Consider the following 21800-nt stretch of genomic DNA (forward strand, 5'->3'; position numbering starts at 1 on the left):
TATCATTTTGGATGTCAAATGTTTAATGATCACATTGGGCTTAGTTGAAATCTATATATCTTCTTTGGACGTAATTAGAATCCAGATATCGTTCAATACGGATCCTCTGCAATACTTCCCAGAAATTGGAATTGCTTTTGCCTTAGGTTAGTCTCGTATACCTCTGACATAATTTAAATTTCGTAAATTAGTTAAGACTTAGGATAGACGTTCAATTGTTCACTTAAATTATGCAGTCATCAAAGGCAAATCGGGTTACGCCCATTTAAGACAGATATAGCATCCTCTCAGAAAAGCAACAAAATAATAATTAGGATGGCATAGATTACGTTAATTTCATTACCACAATAGAACTGAAATTTGATAATAAATTATATACTAATGACTACTGATAAATTTACTTTATATCGATAACGAACAAAAGACTAGTGAGAATGAAGGAATTGTTAGTACTGTTTGAACTGCTTGTAAGTTTCTTTTGAGACGTAAGAAATATATACGCGATCATTCTATCATTTACTTGCGTATTACTCCTTCAAAAATTATTGAGAAGATGACTTCTGCGGGAGAGTTTCTTCCGCAAATCGCCATCTTGGATGACCTAGCTAATTTCCGAGGCGTGGCTCGGTGGAAAGAGATTTACATTCTATGCAGTTAATCAATACCACGTATTATGTCAAAGAAAGAGCCGAAATGTCGTGGGTGGGAAGTAAGTAAGCAAAACTTCTCAATGATACTCCCATTAACTGGAGAAATTATTTTCCTTTTTTGTTTCTGGTCTTTTCTTTGTTTCATACCTTCTGTTCTTTACAATTTGCAACTAGAAATTAACTAAAGAATTTTGATAATCGACTATTAATATTTTTCCCAGTTTTATCGTTTAAAATATTTAAAAATACATATTAATGTCCAGCAAGAAATATTGCTTGAAAATTTGTTTCGTAATATTATCTTCTGTTTTATTTGTATTATTCAAGTTAACAAGCTTCTCTCTTTCTTTATTACATAGTGAAAAAGAATATAGATTTACATAAAAACATTGATTATATTTATGTTTCTTTTCGCGTTATTCTTGGGATGCGTTTTAGGCCAGTCAATCAAAACTCCTTATTCCGCGGTCAAACGTTCCTCAAGAGATTGGTGTGGGGGGAGACAGGTTTGTGGACCAATCTGTTTCAATTCGACTGACTGTTCCCATTTCCTATTGACTCCCATATCTAATGATCCACTTTACACTACTGTATATTGTGATAAACGCTTCTGCTTCGATTAATTCATCGCACCGTATTAAGAGTTAATATTAACTGAAAAGGAATTAATTTTATCGTTGAAATTTTCTCATAACAAAAATATCTTGTGAGCGTTATTACCCAAATTTGTAATTTCCATCTGTCAAACGTCGGCCGAAAATGTTATTTATGCAAACAATAGTTTTTTCCGATTTCTTTTTTCCATAATAAAAATTTGTATAATCGGCGAAGTGATCAGCATGAGAAGTATCTAATCGTCCTTTGAAATTTTCAGTTTTTCGTTACATTTCATCGACAGTGCTGGATACTTCACATTATAGGCCCAATTTTAAAAAGTGGGGAAAAAAATACATATCCATATATCTCATGCATGTAGAGCACACAATGAATTAGAGATAGGTCGGAGATATTTTATTATCTAAAATTCTCAACGTCTTTCAAAATTTTTCTAGTGCTTCTAAGGATTACTATAAATGATCATGCAGGAATCAATAGCAAGACATTTCCTTTTGAAACATCGTTCTTGTCTTTAACTTACTCCTAATACCTTCTTTTATACCGTGCTCGTTAGGTAATCGATAATAACCAGAAAGAGATATAGGAAGAAAACATTTTTAATGGTCATGACGACGAACCGTCCCGATTCCCATGTTGTATTGTTTCATAAAGCTACGTTCGAACGGTGGTAGGAGGCTAGGAAATATCTCGCTGCAAAGGATCCGAGGTTAAGCTGCTTCGGTAAGAGGATATAATCGATTGCGTTCAGAAAGTTTGTCCATGAGATGTCCGACGGTACACGCAGATAGTGGATCAAAGGTGAATGTTTTCTCTATTGGGGAAATATTCCTGCGTAGAAAAGAAGATTTCATTCCGGAATCCTCTTTCATTCCAACTTGTTCCATCTTCAGAAGTATGCAACGCTGTCGAGAAGGGAAAATAAGGATCTATAATAACGTTGACCGTGTCTTTGAATATCGAACTAATGTTAATTTGGATAGCAATTGACTAGAAAATTATATGTACCGTAATAATGTTTATTTCAATGCCGTTCGGGTGATTGGGAACGATAAAGAAAATATCAGGACGATTCACAAGGATTCCAAAAAGTAAGTTCTGCTAATCAATGTTGAAGAAAAAGGAAAAGAAAATGGAAATTTAGGAGATGAAGAAGCGGAAAGTGAGGATAAAGATGAGTCACATTTCAACTTAGGTCGAATTTCTTGGAAAATAATGTCGATAATGATAATGTCAATATATCAAAGTGAATATTCGAGCACCTTTAAATTGCTCTGTCCGCATATTTCATAGTTATTGGAATTAAACGATTTACGAGGTGGTACTGAAAAAAAGTGATCCCTAAAAAATTTCGATCTCTGATATTTTATTTTTATTAAACATACTTCAGAATCTTCCGAAGATATTAAAATCGATCGACTAATCTTTTAATATACTTTTTAAGATTCCTAACTATTTATCACAATATTTGAGTTTATATTCAGAATTTTATTTCTATCAGAAAAATACGTCAATATCTCTTTCAAACTCTCTGAAACAGACTTTCGCTTCAAGCAAGCGGAAGGTATGATAATTACAAAAAGAAAACTAATACGATTATTTACGAAAACATACGATACCGTTTCGATTGATTATATGTATATCTCGAAGATGCTCCATTTGTCTCTTTGTACTCCCGTTCTCATTGCATCATGTATCTCTATTCTAATTGATTAACTGACCGAAAAGCCAGCAATTCAACTAGTATCAGCCGAGAAAATCAACCCACCTGTTAGACTCATCAATAGGTAGTTTTAGAGTCAATAGGGAGAGCAAACACGGTGTAACATCATGGAAGAGGCAAGAGCTGCACTACGGTCGGCTCTATATACGATCATACGATTAAATCGTAAAAATGTATGAACAAACATACCATAAATCCGGTAACTCTAATTTTCTTTTCTTTTCTGTTCAATATTATACAATAACATTTCGAAGAAGAATTGCACAGTTTGAAATATAGTGTGAAATAATAATCAAAAGCTATACAACTTTCTATCGTATCTTATAAAACGGTATATCCTAGTATGAAACACGAAATTATGTAATAAGATCTGTATTGTAGAGTCTCGAATATAGATCATATATATGTAGATAGAAATTATGCGTTAAATATGCAGTGTACGGTTATCTCACCGTGTCATCGTTATACCGTCAGTTTATATTATTATTCAACATAATTAACAGAGAAAAAATGTTTGGTTCAATATTCCATATTGTTTGTCAGAATATTCACGTCATTTATTAAACATAATGTGTATTGGACGTCTATCAGAAATATAAGTATTTGGGCGAGTTAATTTATTACGTAGCGGAAATACCTTTCGATTGGAATTTAATGAAAATGCATGTACACATTGCGTTCTTCTATACGTACCGTTAAGTACCTTCGGCTTAAACGATTTGTTATTACCCCTCTTCATGCACCAGTGCTCTTGTGTTCACTCATGCGCACTAGTCCATGTGGGCGGGAATACGTGCGCGAACTGGGAGCGTGCGTTCGTATATCTCCTCCATTATTTGGATAAGAAGGAATGTATTTTTTCATTTGTTTTCCTCTCATCAAAGGAAGCAAACAATTCGATAATAGCATTGTATTATCAGTGTAATTCAATTACCCCTTTAGCAGTATTAATTAGTTTGCAGATCGATGAATAACGACTAATTTAGTTCTTTCATACGAACGAATACTTTTTCCGAAAAATGTATTTCCCACTGGAAAATTTCAAGGAATGATCCAATTATGCTTCGTTATATCACATACTTCGTATATTATGTTCCAAACTAAATAGTTCCACGGAAAATATTATCTTTCTGGATTCGTTCCTTTCTCCTTACCTATAACCGAGTATAGCAACGAAATCATTATATTTCTAGTAATATAATATTTCTTATTTACTTAGTATTTTTCTAATATTTTACTCGAATGGTTAAATATCTCAATAAGCCTACTTATAATAATCATTTATATTATACTTCCCCGAGAATAGTAAAGATCTGTAATACTTCTTTCTATTCATCGTTATTCCATGAACCGATCCGTATTGCGCAAAATATAATTTATAAATATCGTAGAAAAGCAGCTTTTGCATGAGATTGCCATTCCTTTTAAATACAGTATTTTGAGTTCTACTTTCTTATTAAGGTCATGAATGGTTCTTGATAAGGTCGTCGAAGAAAATAAATAAATATGTTTAATTGAATGCTAAAGAAAATTTCCTCCTCGGAAATAAGATTAACACAATTCGATTTTTACAATGTGAAATGTTCGAAAAGATAAGTGTATGGAGAATGAAGAATAGAGGAATTAAATGGAAAAAAAACATTCAAAAGGAATAAAGAAAGATAGAAGCAAACAGAAACATTCCCTTTACGGTAAGATCGATCCAAAATTATTGGTAACATAGTGATAAAGTTATGGGAGATGACATATCTTATCAATTTATGAAGAATAGTTGGAACCAAAATAAATGGTGGAGAAGAAAAACCATGGTGATTCGATACTTGAAGTTATGACATTTTTCAATGGCAGTAGAAGCTGTTTATTATAAATCAATTCGTCTAAGCAAGTTTCTGAGAGATCAAGAAGGAGGAGATCCAGAATAAAATATAAGTTTAAAACCTACGATATTGGGATATATCATCTATATCATTTTTTACAACATGCTGTCGATAACATAAATCATATTTGAATTTTTTTTATTCCGATCTATCAATCTCAATGCATTAGTTAGGGCTAATTGTTTCTATTCATCCAGTCTTATAGGACATAATTATTAACGGACTGAAATAAAACTAATTTCACTACTCCTTCGTAAGTTCATTACATTTTGTTTAAAATTACTTTAGCGATAAACTTATATATTTTTTCTTGTATATGTTACGTTAATAAAAGGAATCTTCTTTATTTTTACATATACCATCTCTATATACATATATATATATATATATATATATATATATATATATATATATATATATATCACTATGTACTAAAATCTAATAACATTTATTTTCTTATTTATTTATATATTCGTCCACATATTGATGAAGTATCTATATCTATTTGTGAATTATCAGGCATATGATTTAAAATATAATAATAAAGCAAATTAAAAGATAAAATGTAATCAAACCAAAAATTTATATAAAAAAAAGAAGATATTAAGAAAAAAAGCGGAGGAATATACATCTGAAAAGTGTACCATCCGATATCGATTTCATATTTTCATATATTTGCCTTGTATGGATATGTGTAAACTCGGCTGCAGATAAATGTTTCGTCCCTCTTTTTTTAACGATTTTTTGTTTAAATTTATTAATAAGGAGAAGATTAAAAAATAAATTTAAAGTAATTCAAGAAAAATTAAAATTAAGTACATATATTCTTATATGATACTATATAAGAGAATGTTTCTATAATTTCAATTCACATTATTAATTCTCCTGAAAACGGATAATAAATAAATAATTCGTATAAATCACATTTCAATATAGGTCTTTGGAGAGAGATAATAATAATAGATTCAGTATGAAGGTATTTGACGATAAGTATGGGAGAACGTATCATGCACCTGCAAATCATTATACCTCGAAACATTCATTAACATGAGAATTCGTGCTATGCAGCAAATTAATTGGTCCAAATCCCTATATTACTAAAGATGTATATTAAATATTATGAATATTATTTAAGTCCGTGTCGTGAATATTGTGATAACCAATTTGGAACCATGATTTTAACGTTTCTTCTCTCTTGAATTATACTAAAAAATTATTAAAACTGGTATAACTTTGACATGGTCACGCGAACGTACATTGAATATTCGACGCATAATTTAAAAGTATTCCCTGGCTAAAACTAATATCCCGAACAACGGCGAAGCTATTGATCGTCCTTACGTGTTGAATCATTTTGCAAAATATACCTCACTCACGTGCATTTCAAGTTTTTTTGATCCATGTTCCGCATGCAACGCCGGATGACCCTGCAATAAATCTATCTATCGTTACATTAATATTCATCAAGAAATTCATTTCCAAATCCAATTATGCCTTTCCGAGTCGTTCAATCGCGTAATAGGAAATTTTGATTGTCTTACGTAAATGGTGTCCAAATAAAATACGTAAAAGAGATGAAGTTGATATTAGGAAAGAAAAGTGACAAATGATTTTCTCGTAATCCATATTCTTTCCTATTGCGTTATAAAAAAAGACAGATGTGTAAGAAAGTGATGGTTATCTTAAATAATAGAAAAAGAACAGAAAGTAAAATTACAAAAAAAATTGTCCATCAATATTGTTTGCTCGAAATTAACACTTAAAGATAAATCTTTTTAACGACAAATACAGGCAGAAACATATTAGTCAATTTTCAGAATTCTGTAATTAATTTCTAATTTGAAATTGTAAAGAGAAGGAGGGGAAAAAAGATACGAAAGAAATTCATTTCCTGGTAGCGTATGACCATCTTGGTTCTTTGGATATATTTATTAATCTACGTCAAGTGTAATAATCCTGTGCAGAGGGCGCCATAGTGTTCGATCGATCAGCAAATCAAGGGACTGGGCGGGGTATAATACCGCCGTTCGGCGGACGGCGATGAATCTGTTCATTCATGTTCATCTCATTCCTTCGGTGCTTGTCGAACTAGTAATACGCCAGCGAGTGTGGTACAACAAATATTCGTTCGTGCATACTTCATACGTCCCAGGGATCAGTTATATAAGTAATTCAGGCGGTTGAAGCAATTTCTTCATTCTTACTAGTCATTTGTTTAAGCTATCAATATAAGGTAAATTTGTTAGTAATGATTACTTCGTGATTTATTATAAAATTTCAATTTTGTATTATGGAAATGAAATTGATTTTCGTGATTAATAATATCTAAATTATTGTTTGTTGCCTTTCGGAAAAGTTACTTTATATCACTTAAATGGCTGTAACAACATTTATTTTCCTAAACAATACAATTAGATGAACAATTGAATGGCTTCCGTAAGTCTTAACTAATCTACGAATCTTATTTTGTTTCAGAGATATATTAAACCAACCGAAGACGAAAGCAGTTCCAATAGTCTCAATGTATTGCAAAGGAGCCGAATTCACTTATATTTGAATTGCAATTCCAAAGTAGATACGAAAAGTTCAACTACGCTCCACCATTGCACATCCAAAGTGAAACACATTTGCATTGACACTTTCTGTTCTTCCGTACATCCGACGATACGCTCTATATGGATAATTCAAATCAAGCCAGACCATCAACGAGATTAATTTACGAAAACATTTTCCTTTTTACATTTATGTTTAAATGTAAAATCAATCAATGCTGTATTTATTGAATGGTAAGATATTTTAGAGATAAGATATATTTTTTATTCTAAAATGTAATGTGGAATATGAAATCTATATCATATCTATATATCTTATAATAATTTATTAATATTTTCGTAGATTATATGCAGCCGAAGAAAGTATTTTTATTTATAAGTGAACTTATCACCAATATTCCAAATGGTAGGAAACCCAAAGTGGAGTACTTATCCGGTAACTTCTATAATATAGCAATGAAATTTTCTAATAAATCTTATACAAATGGCTACTGCTGAATTTAAAGTATATTGATACAATAATAGAATGACTAGTGATAATGGTGTTTCAATGGTTTTTATTACTTATAAAGCTCGTCTTTCGGACGTATGAGAGCTAGGGATTATTTCGCGTATAACATATACTTGCGTATTACTGGGTCGAAAATCACGGAAGGAATGACTTCCCCTGGTTAAATTAATCCCACGTCATCTCGTTAGAAGACCAAGATTCCTAGATTTTAATTTTCTAGTTTGGGGATGAAAAATTTCCCCTCTCCTGTAACTATGTTGTTATATTTTTATTTCCTTTATGCACTTGAAAAATTATGTCATAAAACTTGGAATCTTCTTACGAAATTGACAGTTATTTTTCTCTTTTTTAATTGCAATATGCACATAAAACTGTAATTATTTATAATATAATTAATTATTATTAACGATTTCTGTATTAATAATTTCAAATTATTTTAATAATAATATCAAAAATAATAATTATTGTAATTATCAACATTAATTTTTAGAAAGTAATCGTAATATCATATACGAAATATGTAATGTATCATCTTTCGTAAGTTCAAGTTGTACTCAAAAATAGTGTTCTAATATTATTTGGTATTACTGATATTACAATTTTCGAACTATGTACTTCGTATTGTAAAATATTGTGTTGTAAAACAATTTTTTCGTAGGAAGTTACATCTACTTCCATTTTCCTTAAAAACATTTCCTTCAAATATCGCCTTCTTATCTTGTAAACATATATATGTTGCTTAAGTTATCCTAGAATTCATTTCCATTATTGCACGATAATAGAAAAAATGTATTCGGAGAAAATCTCTTCTCATATTTCTTTATTTCCCCATCTCACTATCGTCTGTTTCACGTATTTCCTCTTCGAGAGAACCACACAGTTAGTGAGTGATTTGGGCGGATCGAGTGTTTGCACTGCTACTGTTTGGGAAATCCGTGTTTCACTGATGTTTCCTATTGAAATTGTGCTGTTAGCTCGGGAAAACATAAATTTTGCGTTAAATATTCGGGGTACGTTCATCTCACCGTGTGTATATATATAATATTTATGAAAAACGCTAATAAAATATTACGAATATTTTTTAACTACATGTCGTGAATATGATGACAAACAATTTGAAATATGGGATTCAACATTTCTCCTTTTTTAATTGTAGCGAACTGTTACTTAATTTAAATCGATGGAATAACGATGATGCGAACGTGGACTTTTTATTTCACGTATAATTTAAAAGTATACTCCTGCTATCGTTATTATTTCCAAAAATGTTGAATCTTTTATTCGTCCCTGTATGTTGAATTATTTTGTATGATAAACCTCCCTCAGTTTCATTTCCATTCCCCTTCGATCCATGACCCGCATGGAACATCGTACGATCCCTTAAAAAATCATTCTACGTACAATCACGTATACCCTCCAACTAAAGCTGCTTACGTTTGGATCCTTTGGGAGAAGTAAATCCCTCCCATTTCCTCGTACTACCTTCCGACGCTTTATAAACTAACGCCCTAATGGTCTTTCCAAACTTCGTCGTCAAGCACAAATGTTTTTTCTTCTTTTTCTTCTTCCTAGGTATTCCCAATCACATAATGCATATATGAACTATCGCTAACGATGTTCCTTCCTTGGTTAAAATTCTATCTGCATCTTGAACCGCTCTTCTAATTTCACGATCCAATGCGCTCTATTATAAAAGATGAAATTAATATAGAAAATTGGATAAGATACATGACAAGTTAATTATATCTGATCTCTTCGTACCTCGTTTATTAAAATTCAATATTGATGTCGATGGTTGCTAGAGTAATGCTCTACCAGTAGCAACATGTTTACTTCTATACGTCGGATAATTTGGTGCCTCTCTCATCAACTTGGGTTCCATATCATTTACAAGTTTTTTAATAAATTCGTGAGCAGAGTCAGCTACCTCCGCCCCTTTTACGATCTGACACATTAAATGACGAATGACATGTAACGCAAAATTCTATGAAAAAATATTGAAATTTTTATTCATATATTATTATTCACCTCCTCTCTTTCATCGAACATCTTGCTTCCCATATCAAATATTCTTCTTTACAAAGGTGAAAAATATATGGGTTCTTGAATTATACACATTAATATAATACATATATGACAGCTAGAGTTAAGTGACTTAATGTCCAACTCATTAATAGAAATATTATCGTCGCTATCATAAAATCTGCGTAAAAATTCAATAAATTATTATAAAACATCCCTATGATACAGATTTTATATTCGACAGTACATTTAAGAACAACAAATTTGTACCGTATCTCTAAAATTCGATAAACAAACCATTCACTGATCTTCCACTTAAATATAAGAAGAAAAAGGAACTTTTCATATCATAATCTGGTTGATTGCATTTGTACTATCCATGTAGGATTTATCGCCGGATATAAGGAAGAACAGGCCAAAGTAAATATGTTTCACTTCGGATATAGAATACTTCATTAACACGAGATAGTGAAATTTCATATATCTTCTTTGGAATTATAATTCAAATATCAGTCAACTCGGGCCTTTGTAATACTTGCAGGCTATTGGAACTTTTCCTGCCTCCGCCTTCGTTTCCTTTAGTATATCTCTGAAACAATTTAAAATTCGTAGATTAGTTCAGACTTACGATAGACATTCAATTGTTCATCTAATAGTATGCATATATAGTTATCGAAGGCAAATCGGATTACGCCATTTTAAGTGATGTAAAGTATCTTTTCCGAAAAGCAACAAACAATAATTAAGATGGTATTGATCACGAGAATCAGTTTTATTTCCATAATATATAATTGAAATTTTATAATAAATTACATACTAATGCCTACAGATAAATTCACCTTACATTGATAACAGAAACACAAGACTAGTGAAAACGAAGAAATTGTTTCCACCGCTTGAACTCCTTGTAAAACTACCCTTTGGAACGTATGAAGTACACACGTAACAAATATTTCTTGTACGACACTCGCTCACGTATTTCTAGTTCGACAAATTCCGAAGGAATGACGCACAGCTTTATCGCCATATTCTTACAGGCAATTCATACCCCACAAATCGCTTTGGGTAGTTTACCTAACGACCAGGAGGGAACCCTCTGCACAGGGTTTTATGTAGGTTAATCAATATTTTCTATCATACGATTGAAAGAACCGAAAAGGTCATAAGCTCTGAGGAAATGAATTTCTCTATTGATATTTATTGATTCGATGAATAATTATTCTTTTTTTCTATGTTCTTCTTTCGTTCCTACTTTTCACAGTCTGAAATTAGAAGTTAACTAAAGAATTTTGAAAATTTCTTCCTGTTCTTGACGTTAAAAGTATATATCAATAAAAATTAATTTTGAGTAAAAAATATTGTTTGACAATTTTTTTCGTAATATTATTTTCTATTCTTCTTCTATTACTTAAGTTAACACTCTCTTTTTTTACATATCTCTCTTTTTTTATGACGTTGTAATGAAGATTGTATTCAGAGAAGACAATTTTTTTTTCGTAATATTATCTTTTTCTCTTTTACGTATTTCATTTGAACACGATTTATGTAAGTCGATTAAAATTTACTATTACGCGATCTAACGAGCCGAAAGAGCCTAGTGGGACATGGATTAAGGGGAAATTGATTTCTCGATGAATATTTTTCCCTTTTTAATTATCATATGGTATAATCGACTTTGGATATCTGCGTATTGCAACATGGTCTTTTGCTTCAACTTTATCGATCGCTCCCTACAAAAGATTAATACTGATTAAAAAAAAAATTAGTTTTCTTGTTGATATTATCTCATAATAAAAATATCTTGTGAACGTAATTATACATTTTTTGATTGCAATCTGTCAAAATCGACCAAAAATGCTTCTCATGCAAAAAATATTGTTTTCCCTATTTCTTTTGGTCATATTAAAAATAATATCATTGGTGAATTCATCATCATGAGAAGTATTTGCTTTTTCGTTATGATCCATTATATATTTCATTATGATCATTTCAAATTCTTCACCTGTCATGGAGTGCCAATCATTTAAATTTCGAAGTTGTCGGATGTTATCATCGGAAGCGTTGTGCATTAACATTTTTACTTTTTTGTTACAGTTCTTAGCCAGTGATATGACGCTTTATATTTTAACTCGAATATAAAAAAAGGAAGAAAAGAAAATATATATCCATATATCTTATGTTTGGATAATGAAATACATAGTATCGATCGGCAGTATTCAATTATCTAAAGTCATCAATAGTTTCCAAAATATTTTTAGAGCTTCCTTGTCATATTATCAATCGACGTGCTGGGTTTGAAAAGAAGGCTTTTTTCAAACCCAGCACGCTTCCTTTTCAAACATCGTCCTAGTCTTTACGTGAACCGTAGTATTGATTTCCACACCATCTTCATTATATGATCGAAATTAACCAGCAAGAAAAAAAACATTTATAAAGGCAGTGACAAAAATCCTTGACGAGGTTAATATGGCATTGTTTTATAAAGCTACATTCGAAGGGTTATAGGAGGAAAAGGAATATATCTTATTGAAAGTATCCAAACTTTAAGAATTTAAAAAAAGGCTTTATTTAGACGATGTAATCGAATGTGTTGAGAGATATTTGTCAAAGAACAGTTCGCTGTTGCAAACGGAATCTGGATTAAAATGGAATTGAAATGGTATTCAGAAAGGTTTATCTTTGAAAATGATTAATTCTGCATGTACGATTAAAAAATTCACCGTTTTTCGGGATATTAATGTTAGCCAGGGAACACTTTTAAATTATACGTCGAATATTCAGTGTACGTTTGCGTCATCATATCAACGTTATACCGGTTTAAATAATTATTTAAACCATTTGTTAAACTAATTATTAAAGCGATTGTCATAGTCAGTTTAAATAATTATTTAATATAATTGAAAAGAGGAGAATTGTTTAGTTCAATCTTCCAAATTGGTTATCATGATATTCACGATATGCACTTAAAGAATGTTTATAATATTTAATGTACGTGTTCAATAATATAGGAATTTCGACCAACTAATTTGCTTCCTATCTCGCATTCTCGTTTTAATGATTCATTCGAGGTATAATGATCTGCAGGTGCGTAATATTTTCCCCTATATATATCGTCAAGTACCTTCATATTGAACGTGTTATTATTATCTCTCTCCATCTGGGTGCGTACTTTTGCGCATGCGTGAGCTTATTCAAATGGACGGGATGATTGTGCGATTCTATGGGCGCGTGTGCGTATAACTTCTCGCGTGTCTCGAAAATATGCCAGGTATTTTTTCATTTGTTTTCCTCTAATCAAACCAAGCAGACATTTGGATAATACGATTACCTGTCTAATTTAGTTCTCTACTTAGATGCATGATTTAATTAACCTGTTATGTATTTTACAGAGCGATGTACCACGTAACTGATTCAGTTCTTATATAGGAACGTCCACATTTTCATAAAAATTTACTCCCGGTTGGAGAATTATAAAAATTATCAAATCATACGTCTAATTATTCAATATTCCGTATACTGTGTTCTTTATTAATTAATTCCAAGCACAACATTTTTTTTGATATCTTTTATTCCATTTGATTTCCCCTATCGATCACTCTTTATACTCATAAATTTCGATCATTTTACTTTGTAAGAATCGAATTATTTTGCTATTTACTAATCCACATTTATTCTTTTTTCGAGAACAGGACGTTGGCATTACATAGAAAATAAAACTCGGAAGATTATATTCAAAATGGAAGATAATCTCATGGAAAAGCTATCTTCTTACAACATTTTTATGATATGCTTTAAGTCGGATGGCTGATCGAATAACGATAGCTTGAACAAATTATAATAGATTTCTACTATGTCGATAAGTAATGACTAACCAAGTATTACGTCAGTGTTATCTGTGCGCTCTTTGAGAAGTTAAATCATTCCGATGATAAATTCGGAAAATTCAAATATTATGTTACGTAAAATATAATAAATCACTGCTATACACAGTTACACGTAGAAAGAAATAAACGATTGCAGAAATATAATATTTCCATAGGAACTAACTAGTTTATAACATAATATATCAAGTATTTGATAGGAAGAAGTACGATTGGATCATTCATTTAAGTTTTCCAATAAGAGGTAAATTTTTAGGAAAATGCAGTCGTTCGAATGAAAGAACTGAAACAGGCGTGGTACATCGGTCTGCAGAAGACTTAATTAAATGTGCAGGTAATTAGATAATGGATTTAAAATCTAATTGAGTTATACAGCCAGTCGTATCGTCCAATTGTCTGTATGGTTTGATAAGGGGAAAACAAATGAAAAAATATTTTTCCTATCTACAAAATCAGACTGGAAATATACGCTCAAAGGAGCGAGCACTCATTTCTTCCACTTGAACTGGCATATTCAAGCGCGCATAAGAGCACTCACGGATGGAGAGAAATAATAACGAATCGTTTAATTCGAAGGTACTCGACGATACATATGGGAAATTGTAATACGCAAATGCATTTTCATCAATTGCCTATTAAAACGTATTAACAAGAGAATGCTGGCTACGCAGTAAATGAATTTGTTGATATTACAATATTACTCTAAAACGTAAATTAATATTCTGAATATTTTTTAAGGGCACGATGCGAATGTTATGACAAACAATTAAGAAAATTAATTCAACATTTCTTCTACTTTCAATTTAATCGAATGTAAATGAAATATTATGAATATTTTCTCAGTACACGATACGAATGTTAGGACAAACAATTAAGAAAATTAATTCAACATTTCTTCTACTTTCAATTTAATCGAATGATTACTTAATTTAATTTGATGGAGTAACCATGACGAGGTGACGTAAACTTGGAACAAGTCGATAAATCTTTTGTACATCTACAGGTTTAATCATTCCAAAAGTTAAACCTATCTTAAATTCATTTCGGTATTTTTAAACGTGAACATAATATTTACAATCACCTTCGACTTCTTCATCCCCTGTATCACCTTTTTCTTCTTCTTCATCTTCGACATGGATTCGCAAATATTTTTTGGAATAAGTCGCCTTAATATTTTCTTTGCCGTTCCTAATCTCACTCATGGCATTGAAATAAATATTATTACGGTATATATAACTTTCTAACTAAATGCTATCCAAATTAACATTAGTTCGATATCCAAGAACACTGTTAACGTTAGGATTGATCTCCATTTTCCCTTTTCGACTGCTTTGAATTCTTCTGAGGGTGGAACAAGATGTAATCAAAAAAGATTCCGCGAAGAAATCTTCTTTCTTACAAAGGAATATACCCTCATTAAAGTAAAAATTTCACTTTGACTCACGATCCGCACGAACCATTGGATGTCCCTTCGAAGGACCTTTCCGGACTCAATCGATTATACCCTCTGACCGAAGCCGCTTACCTTTTGATCCTTTGAAAGGAGTATATTCCCTAGCCTCGTACCACCATTCGAGAGTAGCATAGTGAAACAGAACTATTTCGATTTCGAGAAAGTTCTTCGTTGTGACCATTATAAGTTTTGTCTTCCTATTTTTCTTTCTGTTTAATATCGAACATCTGACGAACACGTTATACAAGGTATTACGGATAAGTTAGAGTCACCGTCTTTATTTCAAAAGGAAATGCCTTGCTATTGTTTTCAGCATGATGATTTTTGTTATTCCCTAGAAACATTAAAAAAATTTTGAAAAACGTGGATAAACTTAACTAATACAATATAAATCGAACGAAACGTTTCTTTTTCTCATTTTTTCAAATTCGACCTATAACATAAAACAGCACGTCACTGTGGATGAATTTTAAGGAAAAACTGAAAGTTTCAAAAGACGATTAGATACTTCTCATAACGATCATTTCGCCGATTATACAATTTTTATTATGAAAAAAGAAATTGGAAGAAAGTATTGTTTGCATAAATAACATTTTTGGCCAAAGTTAGTCAGGTGGTAATTAAAAATGTCGGCAATAATGTTCACAAGATATTTTTATTATGAAAAAATGACAACGAAAAATGTATTCCTTTTCATTTAATATTATCCCTTGGGAGAGTGCGATGAATTAATCAAAACAAAAGCAACATTGCAATATGGAATTATGCTATATGGCGGATTATTTCTTATGGTAATTAATAGAAGAGGGCAGTAGTAAGGCGAATTAAAAGAGATTGGTCGACAAATCCGTTTCCCCCACTACTATTATTTCCGGTTGTTTCGACGGCGGGATAGGAAGTTGTAATTGTCCGGCGTAAAACGCATTCAAATGGATTACGCGAAAAGGAAAATAAATAATACGAATGATTTAATGTAATACATATTCATTATCACTATGTAATAAAAAAAGAAAGAAGCTTGTTAACTTAATTAATACAAAGAGAATAGAACGTAATATTACGAAACAAGTTTTAAGGAATATTTCTTGCTGCAAATTAATACTTATAGATGAATATTTTTAACGATAGAAGCGGGAAAAAATTAATAGCCGATTAGCAAAATTATTTATATAATTTCTATATGTAAATTTTAAAGAAAAAAACGTTAAAATAGAGAAAGGAATGGAAGGTAAAAAAAAAATTATTGTCCAGTTAATGGGAGTACATTGTGAAATTTATTTCCTCCCGTACCGCGTCTTTTCGGCTCTTTCTATCAGGTAATACGTGGTATTGATTATCTGCATAGAATGTAATAACCCTTTCCATCGCGCATGGCTTCAGAAATTACCTCAGTCATCTAACATGGCGATTTGCGAAGGGAACTCGCTTGCAGAAGTCATCCTTTCGATAATTTTTGAACGAGTAATACGTAAGTAAGTGCTTAATTATCATGTATATACTTCATACGTCGCAAATTCTAACTGACGAGCAATTCAAACGGTAGAATTTCTTCATTCTTTCTAGTCTTTTGTTCCTTATCGATATAAAGTAAATTTATCTGTATTTGTTAGTAATTTATTATAAAATTTCAATACTATATTACGAAAATGAAACTGATTTTTATGATCAATCACATCCTAATTACTATTTTGTTGTTTCTCGTAGAAGGTACTTTATATCGCAAAAAATGGCGTGGCCCGATTTACCTTTGATGACTGGACAATTTCAATGAACAATTGAACGTCTACTCTAAGTCTTCACCAATCTAAGAATTTTAATTTATTTCATAGATATACAAGACTAAACGAAGATGAAAGCAGTTCCAAGAGCCCAGAAGTATTGCAGAGGAGCCTAGTTGACCGCTATCTGAATTATAATTACGTTCAAAGAAGATACATGGATTTCTACGTTCAACGTGATAATTAAACATTCGACATCCGAAATGAAACACATCAAACGATATGTCCTATGTGGATAAGACAAATATCCGACCGTCAACCAGATTAGGAAATGAAAACGTTTTTCTCTTCAGTCTTATTTTTAAATGGTAAATCAATCAGTGCTGTGTTTATCGAATATTAAGATATTTTAGAGATAAGATATAAATTTTTTATTCTAAAGTGTAATATGGAATATAAAATCTGTATCATAGGTACGTTTTATAAAAATTTATTGAATTTTTACAGAGATTTTATCATGGCGACCAGAGTATTTTCATCGATGAGTGAGGTATTATGTCTCTTACCTTAAGCTATTTTAATGGTATTATGTTCATATAAATCAAGAATCCTTATAATTTTCAACTGCTGTAATAAAGAATATTCGATATAGGAAACAAGATGCTTGGTGAAGGAGAGGAGGTAAATAATAATAAATGAATAAAATTTCCTATATTTTTTTCATAGAATTTTGCGTTACTTGTTATTCGTCATTTAATGTGTCAGATGGTAAAAACGGCGGAGGTAGCTGATGCTGCTTACGAATTTATTACAAATCTTGCCAATAATCTGAAACTCAAGTTGGTGAGAGAGGCACCTTACTATCTGGTGTATGAAAACAACATGTTTCTATTGCTAGAACATTACTATAGCAACCATCTACTACAATATTGAATTTTAATAAAGGAGGTACGAAAATATCAGATGTAAGTAACTAGCCACGTACCTTATCCACTTTTCTATGTTAATTTCATCTGTTATAATACAGCACATTGGATGGTGAATACAGAAGAGTGGTTTACAAAGCAGTTGGAAATTCTAAGCGAGGCAGAAACATCGTTAGCTATTGTTCATGTATGCATTATGTGATTGGGAATACATAGGAAAAAGAAAAGGAAGAAAAAACATTTGTCCTTGACGACGAAATTTGGAAAAGTCAATATGGTGCTGTCTTATAAAGCGTGGGACGGTGATACGAGGAGGTGGGAGGGATTTACTTCATTCAAAGGTTCCAACCGCGAGCGGCTTTAGCTGGAGTGTCTATGCGTTTCTACTGAGAATGATTTGTCGAAGGGCCGTTCGACGTTGCATGCATTAGAAGAGTCAAACGGTAAGTCAAATGGAATTTTGTATTTATCATACAAAATAATTTAACCAACAGGGACGATCGAAAGATTCATCGTTTTTGGAAGTAATAACGTTAGCAGGGGAATACTTTTAAATTATACGTGAAATAGAAAGTCCACGTTCTCGTCATCGTTATTCCACCGATTTAAATGAAGTAATCGTTCGATACAATTAAAAAAGAAGAATTGCTGAATTCCATATTTCAAATTGTTTATTATAGTATTCACTACGTGTACGTAAAAAATATTCGTAATATTCAATTATCGCTATTGAAATTTGGATAGGAATAATTTGTTAGGTAACACGAATGACCTCTTTAGTATCTTTTAAAAGGAATTTCATGATAATGGATGTCCCTAATACGTTCTCCCGTACTTATCGTCAAGGACCTTTCGTTATTATCTCTCTTCATCTACGTATGCTCTGATGCGCGCCTGTCTGCGCCAGGTAGGGTGGCTGGGATGGAGTGTGCTCCTTTCTTATTGTAATAATAAGAAAATCATTTATTTACCTGTCACAGACCAAGCATACCATTGGAGACCGTCTGTATAATACAATTGTCAATTAAATTCATCGTTGGATACATCCTTACTTTTGCAAAACAATAGATTTTTTTCTTAGGAACGAATTGATTTGGAACATAATATACGAAATGTTAGATAACTAGGAGTATAATGGGTTTATTGTTTTGTATTCTCCAATGGGATGTAACTTTCTAGGAAAATGTACCCATTCAAACGAATCAAAATCAAATCAGTCATGGTACATCGATCTGCAAAAGACCTAATCAGGGTACTAAATGATACAGCCAAATAGATAATTCATTTACCACTAATCCTATCATCGAATTGTTTGCTTGGTTTAATGAGAGGAAAAGTAATGAAAAAGTACCTTTCTTGTTTTCCAAATAATAGAGATGTATGCGGACACGTGCTGTAATCACCCTACTTGAAATGGCGTACGGAAGCGCGCACGTGCATGGAGAGAGATAATAATAAATCGTTTAATACGATGGTGCTTGATGATAGCTAGGAGACGATTACGTCAGTGCAGATCGTTAAGTTCCGATCAAAACCCGTTAACAAGGGAATTTGGAGACAGGGAGGATCATATATTTTTGCAAAAAAATCATAATTTTGTCCTTTATAATTTTCTACGATGTCTATGATAAATGTTGAATGAATTCTCTTTCCATATTATCATCCCTCGCAGTATATATGAGATCTCTCCGTTTTTTTTTGCTTGATGTCATCACTATCACTTCTCTCGTTTTCTTCCCTATTAATATTCATTTTTTCTAATCGTATAAATGTCTACTTGGAATTCCTCTTCGGTATTACTTATGATACGAAACTCACTCGTGTTTGGAAATTTTGCCATTCTCTTAATAAATAAAAGAAATAACTAAGTAAACGGATTGGTAGTCTCAAATTGTATATTACGAAATCACGAAAGGATATAAACCAAAAGAATATTACTTTTCTGATCTTTTGACTTATTAGTCCAGTTATCTATCTATTCCACTAGAAGTTTCAATGCGAAGTGAGTTCAGCTTCGAAAATCTCTCCTCAGTTTTATGATTGCTTGTTTACTCCATCAAATATCACTGCATCGTACGAGGCGTATTCGCGTGCCATTGCAGATAAGTCCTTCTCACTCTCTTTAAGTGGTTTAGAGAAGCCCTCGGACCGTTGTGACCGTACTTCTTTTTTGTAAAACCGACTGATATTCTTTTCATATATCCTGGTAATTTGACCATTTCTTGATTAACTAATTGTGTGGTTCTCGTGGAGGGAAAATACGTGAAAGGTAAGAAGGTAATATTAGGAAGCAAAGAAATATGACGAAAGATTTTCTCCGAATACATGTTTTTTATTATTATAGTACATGTTTTTATTATTATTAGAATAATAACAGAAATGAACTCTTCGATAATTGGAGCAATATGCATTTGTTTACAAAAAAAGATCGTAATATTTTGAGAAAATGTTTTCACGTAATATGGAAGTAGATATAAATTTCGACGAAAAAATTTTCTTACGACAGAACTGTTGACGATAAGAATTACGTAGTATTTACATGGTACGAAAATTGTGATATCATAAGAAAATTAACTACTTTCATTTCCGTTTAAAGTTCTTCGACGTGTATCTACTTAGCGAAATTGACATCCAATCTAGTTTCCAATAAATAAACATGTAAAATAGTGATAATTCATTATCAGACCTACATTTATAGTAACATCGTGTCGCAATCAACCAATGTCAGAAGATTTAAGAACACTTAATCTATGAGCAACAGCGAACGGTGTTCTTTCTTCGATTAGATTTTTCAACTTCTTCTTGAACCACTCTTCCACTTTCACGATCCAATGCGTTATATTATAAAAGAACCGGATACTTACGTGCTTCTCTCGCCAACTTGGGTTTCATATCACGTGAAAGATTTGAAAAGAATTCTCTTAGAAATAGAAATACTTTCGTCCACTTCTGATACACATTCGTTCATTTTAATTGTATAATTACCAGAAATATATCAGATGATTCCTTTTAAATGGTACAGCGGCTGCTTCTAAATGCATTTTAATTAATAATTAAAATGGTATAGGTAAAGAAAATTATTTTCATTTCTATAATATAAAATTGGAATTTTGTAATAAATGGTATACTAATGGCCACTTATAAGTTCATCCAATAGCGATGATATAAACGAATGGCTAGTGAGAATATTGAAATCGTACGAACAGATTGATTGCTTGTGAAAGTATTCTTCAGGACGTCTGAAGTATATACAGATTCACTTACATGTAATTTTTTGAAAAGTTAACGAAGGAGTGATTTCTATAGACGAGAATCATCCCTAAACTTCCTAAATTTCAAGTCTCTAGCTAACAATGTCCCCTTTCCGTTCGTTAGGTAGTTTTTTTTTTATATATCAGAAGTATATGAGAGATTAACTAGTGAATCTTACCAATTGTCTATTATGTCTAAACTATTATTCATTTTTTTTCTACTTGAAAATCTCACGTAAAAATAATTATTATGATATAATTAATTATTATCAATAATGATTGTAATTATTTACGTTACATTGAATTAATTGCTATGAAATTATTCGTTAATTCATGTAAAAATTTTTAATGTTTCCTCTTCGTACATCCAAGTTATACTTAAAATTAGTGTTATATTACTATTAGATATGAATGATACTATGTAATTCCTTTACTCAAATCTTCTCTTGTAAAAAAATTTCTTTGTCGGAAGTTATATCTACTTCCACATTCCTTGATAACATTGTTCCAAATTATTACCTTTTCTTCTTTTAAACAAATATCTATTGCTTAAGTTAACAAAGACTTCCTTTTCTTTATTACGCAATAGTAATAAAATATATGGTTTCAGATAAAATCTTT

The 21800-nt window shown here is 31.5% G+C and overlaps 2 long non-coding RNA genes across 34 annotated transcripts in view; one reads left to right on the top strand and one right to left on the bottom strand.

Annotated features, from left to right (window-relative positions):
- Positions 1-6: 6 nt before the first annotated feature.
- Positions 7-15467, bottom strand: LOC127069985 (uncharacterized). 7 transcript variants are annotated; one of them, XR_007783890.1, is made up of 10 exons: positions 14913-15462; positions 10221-10539; positions 9957-10131; positions 9690-9873; positions 9363-9612; positions 3682-9307; positions 1789-2170; positions 1371-1668; positions 521-1304; positions 7-163 (listed from the first exon to the last, which is right to left on the bottom strand). It is a non-coding gene; the product is annotated as an uncharacterized LOC127069985 (long non-coding RNA). The 7 variants fall into 7 exon arrangements; XR_007783891.1 differs by having other exon boundaries at positions 454-1304; XR_007783892.1 differs by lacking the exon at positions 7-163 and adding an exon at positions 10795-11680 and having other exon boundaries at positions 946-1304; positions 14913-15463.
- Positions 14122-21800, top strand: part of LOC127069980 (uncharacterized) — a 53856-nt gene continuing 46177 nt past the window's right edge. For 22 of the 27 annotated variants that reach the window (XR_007783863.1, XR_007783867.1, XR_007783864.1 and 19 more), the window contains exons 1-6: positions 15518-15532; positions 16630-16756; positions 17114-17370; positions 17510-17683; positions 17768-17950; positions 18030-18371. This is a non-coding gene — a long non-coding RNA (uncharacterized LOC127069980). Of the gene's footprint in view, positions 14408-15517; positions 15533-16629; positions 16757-17113; positions 17371-17509; positions 17684-17767; positions 17968-18029; positions 18372-21800 lie in introns of those variants that run through there. The other 5 variants (XR_007783854.1, XR_007783849.1, XR_007783850.1 and 2 more) reach the window with 5 other exon arrangements.

The sequence above is a fragment of the Vespula vulgaris genome, chromosome 17 (genome assembly GCF_905475345.1).
Source record: "Vespula vulgaris chromosome 17, iyVesVulg1.1, whole genome shotgun sequence".
Classification (NCBI taxonomy): domain Eukaryota; kingdom Metazoa; phylum Arthropoda; class Insecta; order Hymenoptera; family Vespidae; genus Vespula; species Vespula vulgaris.